The 18764-nt window shown below is 33.4% G+C and overlaps 1 long non-coding RNA gene across 1 annotated transcript in view; it reads left to right on the top strand.

Annotated features, from left to right (window-relative positions):
- LOC136835214 (uncharacterized) overlaps positions 1-18764 on the top strand; it is a 172987-nt gene that overhangs the window by 82692 nt on the left and 71531 nt on the right. The window contains exon 3 of the long non-coding RNA XR_010852054.1: positions 13990-14079. This is a non-coding gene — a long non-coding RNA (uncharacterized lncRNA). The remainder of the gene's footprint in view (positions 1-13989; positions 14080-18764) is intronic.

The following is an 18764-nucleotide window of genomic DNA, read 5'->3' as shown; positions in this document are numbered from 1 at the left end:
CGTCATGTCCCATCGACTGGAATCTAGCTTGTCATTAATGGTAAACCTGGGGAATTAATTTTTATACTTATACACACACACATGTATATATATATATATATATATATATATATATATATATATATATATATATACACACATACATACATTGCATGCACATACACATATAAAATATATATATATATATATATATATATATATATATATATATATATATATATATATATATATATATATATATATATATATATATATATATATGTTAAATTTATTATTCTAATATAGTAGCTGCATATATAAAGCTTCTTGAATTTCTATTTCAGTGTGTTCATTGATTCTGGACTTTCTAGTAGCTGCATATGACACACACACACATATGTGTGTGTGTGTGTGTGTGTGTAGGTATATAAGGTCCAGAATAAAAAAAACACACTGAAATAGAAATTCAAAGAAATTTCCTTATGCAGTTATTACAAGAAGCAACATATTCTCCCACAAATACTTCATAATTTAAACAGCAGTATCGCAGCAACTAAATATATTCTTCTAGATTTACCAACAGTATTGTTCTCAAAGCTATTATAGGTCCAGCTGTCAGTTTCATAAAGACCAACTCCTTTATGACCTCACGATTTAGGGATAACTCTTGTGTTATTCAATATTGAGTGGGAAGGTACTCAGAGTTGGAACATCCACCCTCCTTTTACCTAAAAATGTAAATAAATTAGTAAAATAAAATTTTGGAACCTAGTCTGAATGTAGGTCCATTTTGTGGAATCTAATTAATCCTTTAAAATCGCACCGAAGTCCTTTAGTAATTCGTATATTTTTGTGAAGATTGGCAAGAAGGAATAACAAACTTTCAACTAAGAAAGCAGATGTATCAGAATCCACAATTTGCTAAACGTGACGACACTACGTAAAATCATTGTGAATTTTATATTTTCACCATTCTCTCCATATTTTCTTATGAACGGCTCACAAACAGCCATTAACCCTTCTTCTTCCAAAAAATACATCATTTATAATTTCCTTTGCAGCAGTTGTTACTACCTAGTAAACCTACTTCTCATATTCTCTCTGAATTATCTCATTACCTGTTTAAAAGACATGGAAAGTTATCTTAGTTTAATCTAAGACCCAGTTTTTCATCCAATGAACAACTTGCACATTCTTGCAAGCCTTACGTTCTCCAAATGAACTTTTACTCCCTCTGAAAACGGCACACGGCTCTTCCCCTATCAAACCTCCAATGATCATTCTCATGTATCCATCAAGATATTTCCTGAATTATTCTCCGGTACCTAAGTAATGTTGTAACTTGTACTTTATACGTTTTCCAATAGTATTTACCCCTTGTTACAAATATTAGATAAAATTTCCTTTATTCATCGCCATGAAATCGACATTTTATTTCCATATCCTGATCAATTATGTATTTACGTCGACGGCCATATTGTTTTCGACCACTGTGAATCAAAAACGTAGTGGCGTTTTGTGTCTTATTATTGAACTTCACTGAAAATAAGCCCAAAGAAAGAATGAGAAAAAGACTGCATAAAGTTTTTTTTTTATTTTCATCGTTTTATGACAAAAAGAGAATTATCCACTGTGCCCAAGGAGGAAATAATCTTAGATGACAGCCATTCTTAATGAGATTTTTTACGCTCAAGGATTTTATGAGGGCGTAATGCCAAAGAGAAATGAGGCAAGGTTCTATTACTTTCATCAAGGAGAAAATCCGGCGAAATCCTTAGAGGAAGATCAGAGAGAGAGAGAGAGAGAGAGAGAGAGAGAGAGAGAGAGAGAGAGAGAGAGAGAGAGAGAAAGTCCACTGATGTTAACCCAAGCACGAAATAGTCTTTAGTCACAAAGAGAATTTTCTTATTTTTGATAAGTTTTTCTTTTAGAGGAAAAAAAAAAAACTTCAAGGATCATCATCGCTTCTGTGGGCGATGGTGTATGACAGCGAAATCAATAGAACACTTTTGAGACAAGGAGAGGAAAATAGAAAATGAGAGAGAGGATACACCTTTGTACAAGACTGCATAAACGCAGGCGCACACACACATATACATATATGTATATATATATACACACACACACACAAAGAACTGCGTACATAGACTTCCTTTATAGAAAGATTCGTTATAAATATGATAAATATCCAAAGAGAATATCTAATAAAAACTAAAGTCAATATCTCGGATTTCATGAATGACCATGAAACAAATAACTTATTTTGTGAACTGCAAAATTAGTAAAGCAAAGTCTGTAGAAAGGAACGAAACTTCATGTCATGAAAATTGTAACAGTGAGCACCCTAAAGTGAAACGTGGAAAATATATTCATAATATTTGTTTTGATGGAAGGTTGGAGATATAAAAATTACATGAACATTTAAATTGAGGAACGAAAAGTATAAACGAATTTTAGTTTTCTAAAAGTGGAACGACTAAGTCCCTAAAGTCTAGATATTTGGTTGTGTCATAAATAAATAGATAAATAAATAAATAAATAAATAAATAAATAAATAAATAAATAAAGAAAGAGAGAGGAGAAGAAAAAGTTATTGGGTATATGAATTCGAACAAATACTTACGGAAAGAGGGGCAGAGAGAGAGAGAGAGAGAAAAAAAAAAAGGGGCATTTCAAAGATATTAATTTGAAACATTCGAAAGAATTTCCTCTTCTTCCCTTATTAAAGTGAAATAAAGTTGATAATTACCAAAGGGTCGTATTAATATCATAAAGAATACATCTAAACTATGCATGAGAGAGAGAGAGAGAGAGAGAGAGAGAGAGAGAGAGAGAGAGAGAGAGAGAGAAAGAGAGAGAGAGATTTCCTTGAATCTGTCCTAGTTTATATGACCCAAAGACAACGATTAAATACTTCCAAAAAATTTCGTAATTTTCTTAATAAATTCATAGCTTAAATTCTATTCTATTTAAGGAAAGTAGAAATACAGGATCATATGTAAATTGTGTGAATGTCTGGTGGACTGTACTACTTTGTTTTGTACAGAATATTGTGTATATCCTGTAGCACTTACCATGACAAGAAATTAAGAACAATAACTTTATATCAAATGAAATTCTCAAAATATTGTCATAGCAATTTTGTTACTTGTACAGATTAATAATTCATCATTTATTGTTCTTTACAGGTACCCAGTATTTCTATTTAATCTTGTACAGTTGAATAACAGGATGTTGAGTGTTGTGACAAGACTGAAACCATGGAAGTTTAAAACCTCTTTTAAAACAAAATCATTCTCCCATCAAAGCAACAGCTATATTTCACTACATACAGAATTCGTAATATATAAATTAAAACTATATTTACATCTAGTTCAGCACTGACTGTGACATTCTGTAAATATATAAAGTAAAAATAACAATCAGGGAGTCTCTCTCTCTCTCTCTCTCTCTCTCTCTCTCTCTCTCTCTCTCTCTCTCTCTCTCTCTCTCTCTCTCTCTCTCTCTCAAGCTGATGACGAGCTAAGATATTGAAGGAGTGATCCCTTTTGCTGTTGAGAAGAAGTGTGAAGAGTAAGGTCGACTGAAAGCTGAAAAATAGTAATAATATTAGCAATAAATACAGTGTTCGTTATTTACCTATGATCGCAACATACGAATCATGTTCAGAAGTAAATACAGTGCAGTTATATCACTGGAATTGTATATGAGATTAGGGAAATATAAGCATAAAGTTCGAACATCAATTTTACGAGAAAAAATTTGAATGTATTGAGAATTTTCCTTTACTTATTGATATGATATTCTGACGTTAGAATATCAAAATTATAAAATTAGATAAATATGAAATCAGTTAAAAAAGCAAGATGTAATGATTTTTAATGAAAATAACCAAACAAAATGTAATAGAGTTTTTAAAGACCAACCTCTCGTAAGTATATTTTTCATTCTTTGATAGTTATTTATTAGCATCATAACATTATATTTTCTAAACTGGAAATCATTTCCATCGGATTTGTACCCTTAGACTTATTCAGCATTACTTTCTTTGCAGTTTGTTGTTTCACTACTTACTTTATTGGAGTCAAACATTATAGAAGCTCCATTTATTTCTCTCGTTTTATGTCGATGAATCTACGTTCTCAGAAAAATTCCATGACTTTATTTAAGTTTTATTTGTTAACCGTACTTGCGCAATTTATTGTAAAAGCTCTATACTTTGTCATTTAGGAATTAAAAAAATTAATGATCATTAATACACTTGAAGAATATTATATGAAATATTTGTAAGGTTGTAATCTGAATCAGTAGTACTTTCGTATTCTTATCAATTACATTGGATTGATAAGGAAATGATGATATTACCTGTTCAGTGATTTATACTGGACCCAGGCTAGATTTCTCTCCATCTCTCACTTGTATCTTATTTATATGAGTTCTTGGGAAACAGTTCAAACAATGTAAAAAAATTTGATCAAATAGTGATTTGTAATAATTCAGGGAAGGAGATGCCTCTCTCTCTCTCTCTCTCTCTCTCTCTCCTCTCGCTCTCTCCTCTCTCTCTCTCTCTCTCTGTGTGTGTGTGTGTGTCTGTGTCTGATTTATAAGAGCTCTGGGAAACAGTCAGATAATGTTATAAATAGTGAGTTAAATGACTCAGGAAGTAGACTCCTTCTCCTCTCTCTCCCTCTTCCTTCCTCCTTCTCTCTCTCTCTCCACGTTTAACAGTACCTTACTTTGTACATCATCAAAGCTAAATCTTTTTCTTTGCAACCTACGAAGATCAATAATCCACTGCTGATCGCAGGCGTCCAAGTGAAATAAATGTATCAAGAACTGTTTTTCCTACTTCGTGGACACAGCTTCAAAGTCAACTTGCCCTTGAATGTTGGGATAAAGAAGGACCCTAATTTCTTTTAAAGTTTGCTCTATAACAGACTCACTATCATAATTTAGGGAACTGCGAACAGAGAAGGGGAAAAAGAAAAGCAGCGGAATAAACTTTATTCTAAATGAATTTAGTTTGATAAAATACGTGCTGAAGTGTTTTCATTTTTTGAAGTTATGATCTTGAGGGTGCTTACAGACTCACACTCGCAAACACACACACACACATATGTATGTATGTATATATGTATGTATGTATAGAGAGAGAGAGAGAGAGAGAGAGAGAGAGAGAGAGAGAGAGAGAGCAGCAATATCACTAAAGTAAAATAATGTTTTAGCGGTGATGGTGCACTCGTATACCGATAATAATCGAAGAAATTCCTCCTTTTCACGGCAATATACGAGGAAATTATTTCTTAATTTTCGCTGGAAAATTTTTGTGTAAATTGAATCCATTAGATATCATGGCGCTTATCAAAGGATGTAATGATAACCTCTCATTTCCATGAAAGCAGATGAAGGGATTATGAGCTGATGTGAGAGATTATTTATTTTTGTTGAGAAATAGCTCCCGCCCTGTCTAATTTCCTCGTGTTGTATAACGAATTATTTGCCATAATTGCGCGATTATTCTGCATATTGCTTACTAGGGATAAAAGGAATAATTTTATGTAGGTGAATTTGCATTTTTTAAGAGGTGATAAGTAATATTCAATGTTGTAATAAAACATATACAGCAATGACCAATGTTATATTGATGATATTAATAGGCATGTTCATTTATAGTTAAATTATGTTCAGAGGTGAAATAAACAGCTAAAAAAAATAATTTTATATGCATAAAAATAATTGTTGGTAAACAAACTGTTCTGAGTTTTTACAGCGGTAATATCACAGTGAGAAATGAACATCCATGGACAATATGTGCCAGTATTTGCAGATGAGCTTGACTGACAGTTATCAAGCTATATTATATTTTTAGCTAAGTGTCATAATTCGCTTCCATCCAGTTTATTGGAAAACATGATTTTATTTTTCCTATAAGATGAAATGTTGCTGAAGATGCCCAGGTATATCCAAGGTTTATGAAGGCAATGCTCAGGTTAAAATGGTCTATGTCGTGTGTCTGAAGTTAAGATTCTTGACAGGACCATCTGGCTCTTACTAGTAATTGCAAAGTTAAGCATATTCAAAATGAATTTAAAAAACAATTACCGTAGCTTTGTTTAGAAATGACACCTGGGTTATGTGACGTCACAAAATTGATAAAGATTTACAGAGATTAAATAAAGATTTTTGGAAATAATTATGGCGATAAAGCCGTTTCGATATTATGATCTATTCATTGGCAGTAAGAATTACATCGGAAGAAATATTACAAATACACAAGTGTCCGAAAGGAAACGATATCTGTGGGAAAATGATCGAGATTTATGTAGTAAAGCGACGAATCTGCAGTACTCAGTCAAAAACGGAGACTGCCTATACGCAGTCTTAGCAAACAAGTGAAGAGAAAAACCAAAAAGTCCTTGATATATACTTCATATCTTGTGGTATTAAGCTTCGTTAATTTTGGTCCCCATAGGGGGATAGTACCATCAGTACACCTCACTTGGTGCACTGTAGGCATTACTTAGGGTTGTTTGCAGCGTTCCTTCGGCTCCTAGACGCAACCCTGTCATTCATTTTACTGTACTTCGTTCATATTCTCTTTCTTCCATCATACTTTCCACCCTCTTCTATCAATTTTTTTCAAAGTGCAACTGAGTTTCCTCATGTTAAGCCTTTAAAACCTTATATTCTCAATTTCCGTTTCAGCGCTGAGTGACCTCATAGGTCCTAGTGCTTGGCCATTTGGTCTAATTTCTATAATCCATTCCAGTCAATTACTTTAGGTATTTATTCAAGGAATAACTTTTATTCAGTCTTTTGAGACTTCCCACTTCAGCGAATGTCAGATCTGATTTTGGACTGAGCTCTCTACTGGAAATCATGATTGCGACTCCCCAGTTAATAAAGACCTGTCAGGAGCTGTCTGCGTGGCGTAGTCGCCACCCCCTACCCCCCTCCCCCCTCTCAAATGAATAATTCCCTGCATGCAGTTTGGCAGGGAATTACCATGACTTTAGTACCGAAGGAATTTCAATTGCACTTGCCTGAGTCTACGCTGAGTCGATTGCTAGCAGCTGTTGCTAAATTTAGCAGTATGGACTGTGCGGCGTTTGAATTCCACTTTCCACAGTTGGGGCGCGGACATTATTGGGTGGAATCACTAAGCGTTTCTATATCATTGGTAGTCTTTGTTTCATATTGAAAGTACGGTAATACTGGCTATATATTTTCCAATTTCTCCCAGAATTTTTAGTTTTTTCTGTGGTGGAATATATTTGGTTGTTAGTACATTGGTTGAATTAAAGTAAACGAAATGCAGGAATGAAGATAAGATTGTATCATTACCGTAAAGGAACACTTTTTACATACTTTCTTCGTTCCAAAATTCTGTGTTGTTTTCTTTGGGAAAGGGGATTGGGTTGTAATTATATTGTTTGGAAGGAAGTAGACGGAAAGCAGGAGAGGGCGGGGGGGGAATAAGTTAGATTAATTCTGCTATCTGTTTCTGGAACAATTATTTCAGTGTCTTTCTCGTCTTCGATGGCTGGGAGCTTCGGAAAATCAAAAGAAAACGTAGTCTTGAGATTCTAAGAATCAGGTAATTGGGATTTATATTAGTTGGTTCTTTATTTTTACCCGAAGGATCAATAATACATAACCAATAATAATAATAATAATAATAATAATAATACACAATAGTAACAATAATAATCTACATACCTACCTCGGCTGATTGAAATGAGTCAAGAGATTCTCACCAGGCCTTTATTTTTCATATAATTTCCCACACTTCAGAGCCGCCACTGAGGAAGGCCCCTTGCTGGCATAAGGCCACTTTAATCTAAACCAATCACAATCTAACCTTATGACGGAATCGTATGATGTTGTCGAATGCGTGATTTGACTGTAGAGACAATTTGATATATTCATATAATTAAGTCAAATTGATGTCATTCCCACATAAGGTTCTGAAACTTTTTAATTTCACTAATTTTTTGCTCTTGAATCAAATAAAATAATTTCTATAGAAAAATCATGTTTCCATTTCATGGATGAGGCATTAGTTTTATTAAAAGCGACCACTGTTTTTTTTTATTTAATTAAATGGTTTGATTTCATCATAAGGTTTATAGTACGGTTACAATAAAACTCAAGGGAAGGACTGCCTCTACAGCATTTATGGATGAAGATATTTATATTTTTGTTTGACTTACGCTCCCCCGTCCTGGAAATTGTTTCCAAATGAAAATTCTTATTTCATTACTTTTTGGGAAACTTAGGCTGCTAAAACGTCCAAAGTCCAGTGTATTTCGATCAGTTTTCCTTTAATGAATCATTATAAAATTCGCCGGAGCGTTGCAGAATATTATTTTGGCGGTGGTTTGGTGCAAATTGGATTTGAGAAACTAATGTTGACAGATTGACTTGGGAATTGACTCTGATGTGATTATTTATAGTATGATGTTGCTAGGAAATTTATTTACTCAGTTTCTGTATTTTAACTTTCCACTGGGGTTCCGTGAAGGCGTTTTCCACCCCTTCCTGTTGGGTATGGCACACAGTATTTTGCAATGAGGCCATTCACTTATTTTTGTATGAAGTAAATGCATCCAGATCTAAGTAATGAATTTATTTCCACCTTTGGAAAGCAATTTATCAGTCTCTCTCCAGTGGTGCAATATATTTGATCCTTTATCAATAGGAGAATTATTTATTTTTTTCCGTATTTCTTTATTTATCTGTCTTTTTATTGCAAACGCCCTGTTTGTTGTAAACTTTTGAAAGGTGATTTTATTGCTGAGAACCTGAACAGTTTTCGTGAATTGGCTTAAGTTTCCTATGGACTGGAAAGAGTAAATAAATATATATTTACGAACACATTAACATATACTTTTGAAAAGGAAGTAGCTGGTTAACATGCTACGACTTCACATATTTCGATTAAATCCCTGTATTTTCTCCCACGGGACAGCCAGAGCTTACTTTCCTACCTTCCATTTTTTTTAAATAAAACAGACAAACTTTGCCGCTGTGCTTTACATGAACACAAAAAATAAAAGATTATGAACTGAAAGTTCCATTCCTTCTGTTTTTGACAACGAACCAATTATCCACCAAGGCTTCCCAGTCTTGCCGAATATTTCCCACAATTCCTCGTCAAGAGAAGCCTTCTTTTTCACCAAAAAGCTTTAATGGATGAAGAGCTGTTCTCAATACCCTATTCATTAAGCCCCAATAGTCAATAGAAGATTTAATGGCGGTGCTTTTTCTTTTCCCATTGGATTGATTAGAGACCTCATTGTCTCAGTTCTTTATGCGGGGACGACCAATGGCTGTGATTTGGACCTCAATTCAAAACTACGTCTTTATGGGGAAATTCTTATCTGATAACTCCATTCACTTGAGGTAAAGATTAAACATTACTATCGTTGGTGATTTGGTAGATGGTGTAATCAGCATTATTCTCAGTATCGCTTGCATTTCATTCATTCATCATAAAATTAAGAAATTAATCAGTATGCATAGAACTCTTTTGATCAGAGGAATAAAAGACTTCACTTTGGCATCGAGATTCAGCTTGGAAAAATATTGTGATCCTGAATAGAGAAAGAAGCCAGCGATGTTGTATTCGAAATCAAAATTTAAAACAGTGGAATTAGCCAACCTCACTGATGTAAGATTAGCTAACGTTAATGCCTAATGACTTACCATTTCTCCCCCTGTCCTTTCATTTTTGTCTCATGTGGACTTAATGTCCTCTCATATTTTTCTGAAATGTTAGTATATATATATATATATATATATATATATATATATATATATATATATATATATATATATATATATATATATATATATATTTGTGTGTGTGTATATATATATATTTATATGCATATATACACACATAATGTCATATATGAATATGTATTGTAAAAATGACACCTCTAAACATATGCCCTTCCCTTCCATCTTTGTCTCGCCTGTCATAATCGTCATGCTATTTTACCATGAAGAAACCTACATCAGATTTATAAAACCAAACTTCTTTATCCACTTCATGGTAAATTGCGTCTACATATTTAATTGAACATTACAGGAGTATTAAACACAATCGAGAACATTGGTATAACGTCAGGGTGAGCATCTGAAAAGAATCTGTTATTATCATTATCTTTGTCTATCCATTATTTAGCATATGTCCTCATCCAAGAGCAATCTACATCTCTCTCCTCCATTTGTTTCATGCAAAATAAATCCAGCTGGCGACTACGAGGTGATGTAGAACCTTCTCTGCATCCACCCACCGCGAATTCTTCCTTTCGACTAATTATTCTGACTGAGGAAGAGAGAGAGAGAGAGAGAGAGAAGACGTTTGGACTGATTATTCTTAATGAAAAAGAAGAGGAAGGAGAAGGAATGAGAGAGAGAGAGAGAGAGAGAGAGAGAGAGAGAGAGAGAGAGAGAGAGATAGAGAAAAGACGTTTCGACTGATTATTCTTAATGAAAAAGAAGAGTAAGGAGAAGGAATGAGAGAGAGAGAGAGAGAGAGAGAGAGAGAGAGAGAGAGAGAGAGAGAGAGAGAGAGAGAGACGTTTCTAAAGACTGATTATTCTTAATGAAAAGTAAGAAGAGTAGAGGAGAAGAGAATGAGAGAGAGAGAGAGAGAGAGAGAGAGAGAGAGAGAGAGAGAGAGAGAGAGAGAGAGAGAGAGAGAGAGACTTTCTGACTGATTATTCTTAACGAAAAAGAAGAGGAAGAAGGAATGAGAGAGAGAGAGAGAGAGAGAGAGAGAGAGAGAGAGAGAGAGAGAGAGAGAGAGAGAGAGAGAAGGCGATTAGACTGATTATTCTTACTGAAGAAGAAGAAGTAATGATAGGTAGAGAGAGAGAGAGAGAGAGAGAGAGAGAGAGAGAGAGAGAGAGAGAGAGAGAGAGAGGGGGTTAGACTGATTATTCTTAAAGAAGAAGAAGGAATGATAGGTGGGTAGATAGGTAGATAGATAGACAGACAGAGAGAGAGAGAGAAACATATTTTTCGTGCTGAAGTTCGGTGAATTTGTATTTCTTAGCCCTTGTGGTTTCGACCAAAATCTCCTTGATAAATGTTTCATCTCCAGATAGGCAGTAGTAACACTACAGTAGAAACACCTCTTAATATTTTCATTCATTTACCTCACAACAAGCATGGTGTTTAATTTAGGAGAGCTTTAATGGATGAGACATGGTAATATATATAGAGGTGTTAGAAGTGATGGCTACCCATCAAACCCCAACCTCAAACCCAGCCCCTCAAATCAAATAAAAAATCAAGCCAGAGATTGCAAAACACCATTCTAATTCAAAGTAGTGATTTAAATCCATTTTGTTTAAACTTTCTTAATATGAAACTACTCATTTCAGGAATGGCAGAAAAATTTTATTGACCTTTTCCTGATCTCGAATTCAGTTATCAAGCGATTCCCTTTTATAACTGGAATCTTTTGATAGAGCGAAAAGTAATTTGGAATTTAACTTGGACTCTGACCATCCAAAAAATTCGAAATATTTCAGCTTATTCATCACCATATCGCATTAATGTCTTTCACTATGAAAATTCATATGCAACTGAGCCTCATTGTGTCAATTTCTTGTTAGCGAATTTACAATTGATTTTTTTTCGCTGCATTTTCCGATACGAATAAATGATCTGAATTATGAAAAAATATCCTTCCACAATTGGAAGTGGATCTTCCTTTCCTTCATCAGATGTGGCCAGGTAGAATCGATGGAGAGAGATAGGGGTCGCCCTTTGGAGGAGACCTGGGAAGGGTTTTGGAAGAGCTCTTACTCTGACGACGGCTAGATTGCCAGTGCTTTCATGTCTTCAAATCAACACCTGCCTACTGGCCCACAGTATGCCTTGGGGCTATGCCTTGCCTTGTACAGTCTGGAACACAAAAGAAGTCGCCAGCAGAAGAAAGCAGAAAGGCACGAGCAGATGTTCTCCCCTGGGAAAGATTAACGAAGGGAAGATAGATGTGGACCATCAAACCCTGAAAGTTCCCTGTGACTACTCAAAATTGTTTGGTTGTTTAAAATGCGAATATTTCAGTTTGTTAACGGGCATAAGGCCTTATATTCATTACAATATATTTTTTTACAATATATATATATATATATATATATATATATATATATATATATATATATATATAATATATATATATATATATATATATATATATATATATATATATATATATATATATTTTTATATATATTACATATATACATATATATTGTATATATATATTATATATATATATATATATATATATATATATATATATATATATATATATATATATATATATATATATATATATATATATATATATATATATATATATATTATACTGTATATTATACTGTATATATATGTATGTGTGTGTGTGTTTTACAGTAAGACTGGGAATCCAGGGATTTCACGAAATCCCTGAATTTTTTAGGGAATTCGTGAAATCACCAATTCACTAAGTGAAATTTGATCCCCAATGGGCTGGTACTAAACACGGCGAAACAGTGATTCATCTACATTGTTTCGCCATGTTTAGTACTGTCCCCTTGGAGATCAAATATGTTTTGCCGTGTTTAGTACTAGCCCCTCGGGGAGCAAATGCACTTAGGGACTTGATCCCCTTGGCCACACGACCTCGGCCATTTCCTGAACTGGCCGGCCACTTCCCACCTTGGCTGATTTCAGGTTTTAATATATTATATATATATTATATATATATATATATATATATATATATATATATATATATATATATATATATATATATATATATATATATATATATATATATAAATTGTTAATATTATTCATTGTACATTTTACCTGTCTCCTTTTAATCCTTTTACCCCTCACTTGTATCTCTTAAATTCTAGGTAACTGGATTCCTTTTTATGATCTGTGTTTTATGTCTCACAATTTACCAAATAAATAAAAAACTCGGGAAACTATACCTACATCATTATCAAACATTCAACAAATTAAATCGTTTAGTCAAAACACGCAATCCCTAAAGGATTTTGAATAAAAAATCACTTTTATCAGCCTTCATTACTCGAGTCTATATATTTGGGTCCTTTCATCCCATAAAGGTTTTCCTCATTTTCAGAATATGAATTCTGCTCAGCTCTGCACATTTTCCGGCAGAGCTGTAAATTAATTTGCCCTTTTTTCACTCCTTGTTGATGAGTTGATGGTATAATGAATTCATTTAAAATCACCCCACTGAAGGAAAATGATTTATGATTATAATGATTTAACTTTTAAATAGTTCGTTATGCAAACATAGTGTTGCATCATGCCAGACTGACTCATTATTGCATCAGCGCTTCCTCTCAACTTCTCTTAATTATCTTCATAAACTTTCATGATGAATTGCTCACATATTTATAAATATCCATAATTAGGCACCATTGGTACAGCTTCATCTGATTCAACTGTGGATTATCAAAGAAACTTTTATGGTATTATTATTATTATTATTATTATTATTATTATTATTATTATTATTATTATTATTGACATCAATGCTTCTACAGTATTATTAATACTATTAGCCCTAGTATGGCAACATATCTCTAAAACTAAAAATAAACTGGTCAATTTATACAATGAAGGATAAAAATGAATTAGTTATTTTACTAAATGAATGATACTCAGACATATACCAACCACTAAAAGTAAGACGTGACTAAAGAGAGAGAGAGAGAGAGAGAGAGAGAGAGAGAGAGAGAGAGTGTTATGTAGATACCTACTCTTCCAGCTCTCCAATCTCCTGTCGTCTGAGGGCGGGTTAAAATCCTGTCCGTAGAAACTGACATAAATAAACCGTGTGAAGGTTTGATAATCTGTCATAGGGTTTCGTAAGTTGTTCGTATTTTTATGGACTTAATTATTAAAAATAGTCACCTTTAAGAAGTTGATATGACAGGCAATCTGATGGTTTTTTTATTCCAGATCTGAAGGAAATAAAGAAAAGTGAAGGAACAAGCGATTTGTATCATCTTCAAGTTATTGACATATTCTTCCCTTGAAGGAATTAATACTGTAAGTTCATTTTTGTCTATTTAGTTTAGTTTTAAGAGAACTTATATCTCAACACTTGCACTTTTTTATTTTTTATGTGAGGTATATCATATATATACTATATATATATATATATATATATATATATATATATATATATATATATATATATATATATATATATATATATATCCAACGTTTCCATGTATCTGTGACGTATATCATATGTATATAAATATATAAATTATAAATATATATATATATATATATATATATATATATATATATATATATATATATATATATATTAACTTTATCACATACACAATTGTTCTGTGCATTAGTAGAATTACTAAAAGGACTATTCAAACTGGATGGTATCTAATGGAGTTTTTATTCAAAAGTAACTTTTTGATAAAAACTCCATTAGATACCATCCAGTTTGAATGAGGTCCTTTTAGTAATATATATATATATATATATATATATATATATATATATATATATATATATATATATATATTCAATCAGTAAGCTACAAACGTCCTTTAATATTCAATTCGCTCTACCTCGAAATAATATATTTTCATATATGTTACCGAAGGAATTTTTAGTTGATAATAAATTCGTCGTCTCGTGGGCTCGAACCAGCGAAGACAAGAACTCCAGGACTACAGTGGACGCCACGCGGCTGCGTCCACTGTAGTCCTGAGTTCTTGTCTTCGCTGGTTCAGCCCACGAGACGACGAAAATGCGTCCACTGTAGTCCTGAGTTCTTGTCTTCGCTGGTTCGAGCCCACGAGACGACGAACTTATTATCAACTAAAAATTCCCCTTCGGTAACATATAAGAAAAAATATATTATTTCGAGGTAGAGCGAATTGATATTAAAGGACTTTTGTAAAAACTGACTGAATATGAATCACGGTGATGTGATAAAAAAAGTCATATATATATATATATATATATATATATATATATATATATATATATATATATATATATATATATATATATATATATATATCAGAGAAATATTCCTCTTTATGAAACCATCATAAAGTTAAAATAATTGATATTTGCCTTTCTTTGGGATGCGTCAAACAAAATATTCTTATCTCGTTCTCACTTTTCTTTCATTTCCTCCACTAATGTCCTCCATTAAAATTCATGATCCTTCATTGATCTATCTGACCTTTCCTGGTTTAGGATACCAGTCAAAAGATTCGGAAATAAAATCCTACGGTCCACCGTTAGTGGAGGAGAGTCGTGTATGCGGTGGAATCTGCAATAAATGGCGAGGCTTGGACGTAATGGGATTTCGAAATCCCTGATGGAATCACTAAAGTAGTCTCTCTCTCTCTCTCTCTCTCTCTCTCTCTCTCTCTCTCTCTCTCTCTCTCTCTCTCAACATAAACAGAAGACCAGGAAATTAGTTGGCCCAACTATATACATATACACACACACACACATACATACATATATATATATATATATATATATATATATATATATATATATATATATATATATATATATATATATATATATATATGTATATATATATATATATATATATATATATATATATATATATATATATATATATATTTGAAGAGTTTATGAGTAAGCCCAATATATGTGAAAAGATAAAGCGAAACGAACAAAGTTTAAGTTAACGTATAGATATAAAAAAAGAAATAGAAATTATATATCTGAATATTACGAGGATTCTATAAATTAAGCGATAACTAAATTGTTTTCGAAGGGGAAAAACCATCGACAACGTTTATTACATTACGCTCTTTCCGCGGGCGTTCGTAATTAATTGATTGATTATAGCTGTATCTTTTTGTAATTCTGCAATGGTAGGGACATGGCGGCAATGATAAATTTGTATAGCTCTTTATCTAGTTACCCATGTATAGGGACGATCAGTTATCGTAAAAAACGATGAAAACTCTCTCTCTCTCTCTCTCTCTCTCTCTCTCTCTCTCTCTCTCTCTCTCTCTCTCTCTCTCTCTCTCTGCGCCTTTTCCCGAGAAATTTAATTCATTAAAAGCCTAACCTTTTGATTTCATCAGGTCTTTCCTAATTCGCCCATTGGATCCGAAGGAAAAGAGAGAGAGAGAGAGAGAGAGAGAGAGAGAGAGAGAGAGAGAGAGAGAGAGAGAGAGGCGAGGCAGAAAATGAATAATTACAGTGAGTGGAAATGGTTGGGCCAATAAGGACCTCTTTTCTCCTCACATTTCCTGGCTCTTTCTTTCCTTCCTTCTTTCTCTCTTTCTTTCTTTTCTTCTATCTTTCTCTATCTCTTTCTTTCGGCACTGACGTGTACACAAGAGTGGAAGAAAAGGAAAAGATGAAAGAAGAAAATAAAAAATAATTGCTTAATCAACGTAGGAGGAAGAAAGTTGACTCCTCTGATTCAAGCAGAATAAGGAAAACGAAAGACTCAGAAGAGAAGTCCAAGGGGAGATAAGACTGACGTCATTAAAAGGAGAAAAAAGAGAACGTCATTCAAGGGTAAAGCATTAGGGAAGATAAATTTACTCTCCTTTATGAACCCTTGGTACAATTTCTCTTTGCTTAAAGTAGGTAATTAAAATAGGATGTACAGGAAGACATATTCTTCAGGACTAACTTTTAATGAATTCAGTTCCATAAGTTTATAAAAAAATGTATTTTCCATATGTTTGCTAAACCCCATTTAAAAGAAATCTTAGAACTTTTGATGAATTCAGTACAATAAGTTTTAAAAAATTATGTTTTCAATTTGTTTGCTAAACCCCCATTGCTTTTTCTAAAGCTTAAAAAAATCTTAGAGCTCTTAATGAATTCAATCTCATAAGTTTAATAACAAAGTATATACTTTCCATATGTGTGCTAAACCCCTATTTCTTTTTCTAATGCTTAAAAAATCTAAAGTTTCATGCAGCAGTTCCACTAAATGACAAGACAGTATTTTCGTTATTATACTTTCGTATGACTTTTGAAGAATTTATTATATCTCTGTCCATTGTTTTAATCGAATATTTCAACACTGTGAATATGAAGATCAAAAAGCTGAAACACGGTTAGAGGAGAGCTCGAAAATATTAAAGAAAATGATTAGCAAAGTAACTTGCTCACGGTGCGTTACAAAATGCTGATAATATTCTGTGTCGTCTTGGTAATTACTCAAAAGCTGTAATTACCGGGTAAACAGTATGACCAAGTCTCAGAGGTTTTACATGATTAAACATATTCTGGTAGTAAACAAAAACGAACCTCTGTTTTTTAAGAGTTCCCTCTTTTAAGTTTTTCTTCTTAAAGAGGATTTGGAAAAAAGCCACAAGCCATTTGCTGTAACTGGTAATTATGCGTCAGCATCCTAGATGTTGTAACGCCAGTTTTAGTAACCATAAGTCAATCAGTCAATGCTGGCAATGAAATGATTTATGGATTCGAGATAAAAAATAGTAAAATAGTATTTTACGTGGGCCCATAAATTTCTCCTTCCAAAAGTGAAAGAAGAGGCATACTTACCATGAATTGAAATGATTTATTATGTACAAGCCAATAAATAATTTCAGAAAGAAGTAACTGGGTTATGGCAGCTGTATGTTGGTTGTATTGGCATTTTGAAGGGGGTTGGAGCTATCTTTAAAATCAAAATTAAAAATTAAGTTATGGCCTTCAAGGGACAAGGGTACGTATTTAGTATGAGATAAAAGTAAACGTGTGTGTGAGAGAGAGAGAGAGAGAGAGAGAGAGAGAGAGAGAGAGAGAGAGAGAGAGAGAGAGAGAGAGAGAGCCGGAAACTACAACCGTCCAGTAATATCCACGAAAGGTCACATTGCAATAACAGAAGACGACAACTGGAAGGAACGAGAATTGTTGATTAATGTGCGAAGACTGAGTGTAGGCAATGAAGAATTCTGGACACCAAAGTCCAAGCGCAAAAAAACCCCCCCAGTGTTTTCGTTCCTTGCCTTCTCTAAGTTTTTGGAAAAAAAAAAGGAGCATGAAAAGTAAGGAAGAAGTATGAGGACGAATTCAGAAAGAAGAGGGATTCCGTAATTATGAAAATTTGTAAGAATCCAGGTAAACAGAAGATGGGAGTGATTTCCAAGATAGTCTGAAAATTTTCTTTCTGATATTCTAGACATGAATTCATTTTCCTCCCATACGAACCCCGTAGAGGGATAGACGTGAGGTACACTGTAGGCATCACTAAAGAGTGTTTGCAATGTCCCTTTGGCCCCTAGCTGAACACAATTTTTTAGCATTTACTGTACTTTCATTCCCACTTCCGTTATTCCAGTTTGCTGCCCAACCACTCCAACTCCCTCATGCGCGCTGAATGGCTGAAAGTGCCCCAATGCTTTGCTTAATAGTCTAATGCCATAAATCATAAAATCAGTCTCCGATTTGAAGTTTGATAAGATGAAATAAAAGTTAGTAGTAATTAGACGAACAAAATGATTACAAGCATTGCAATTCCAAATCGACGATGTGACATTTTGCGTCTGAATTTCGACTTGCTAGAGAGACAGTCCTCTGTGCCAATTAGGCCTCTCACATCAAGTAGGCCCTAAGCACACATCCCATTATGGAATGGCAGCCATTATGTTTTCACTGCTTGAGTTCCTGTCATTTGGTTTAATTACGTCGGGCATCACGATAATTAGGGAGAATCTTCGGGTAATTAGGAGAACTGAATC

Source organism: Macrobrachium rosenbergii, chromosome 55 (genome assembly GCF_040412425.1).
Source record: "Macrobrachium rosenbergii isolate ZJJX-2024 chromosome 55, ASM4041242v1, whole genome shotgun sequence".
In the NCBI taxonomy this organism is placed as follows: domain Eukaryota; kingdom Metazoa; phylum Arthropoda; class Malacostraca; order Decapoda; family Palaemonidae; genus Macrobrachium; species Macrobrachium rosenbergii.
The sequence above is the reverse complement of the archived record's forward strand: the minus strand, read 5'-3'. Positions and strand labels throughout refer to the sequence as shown.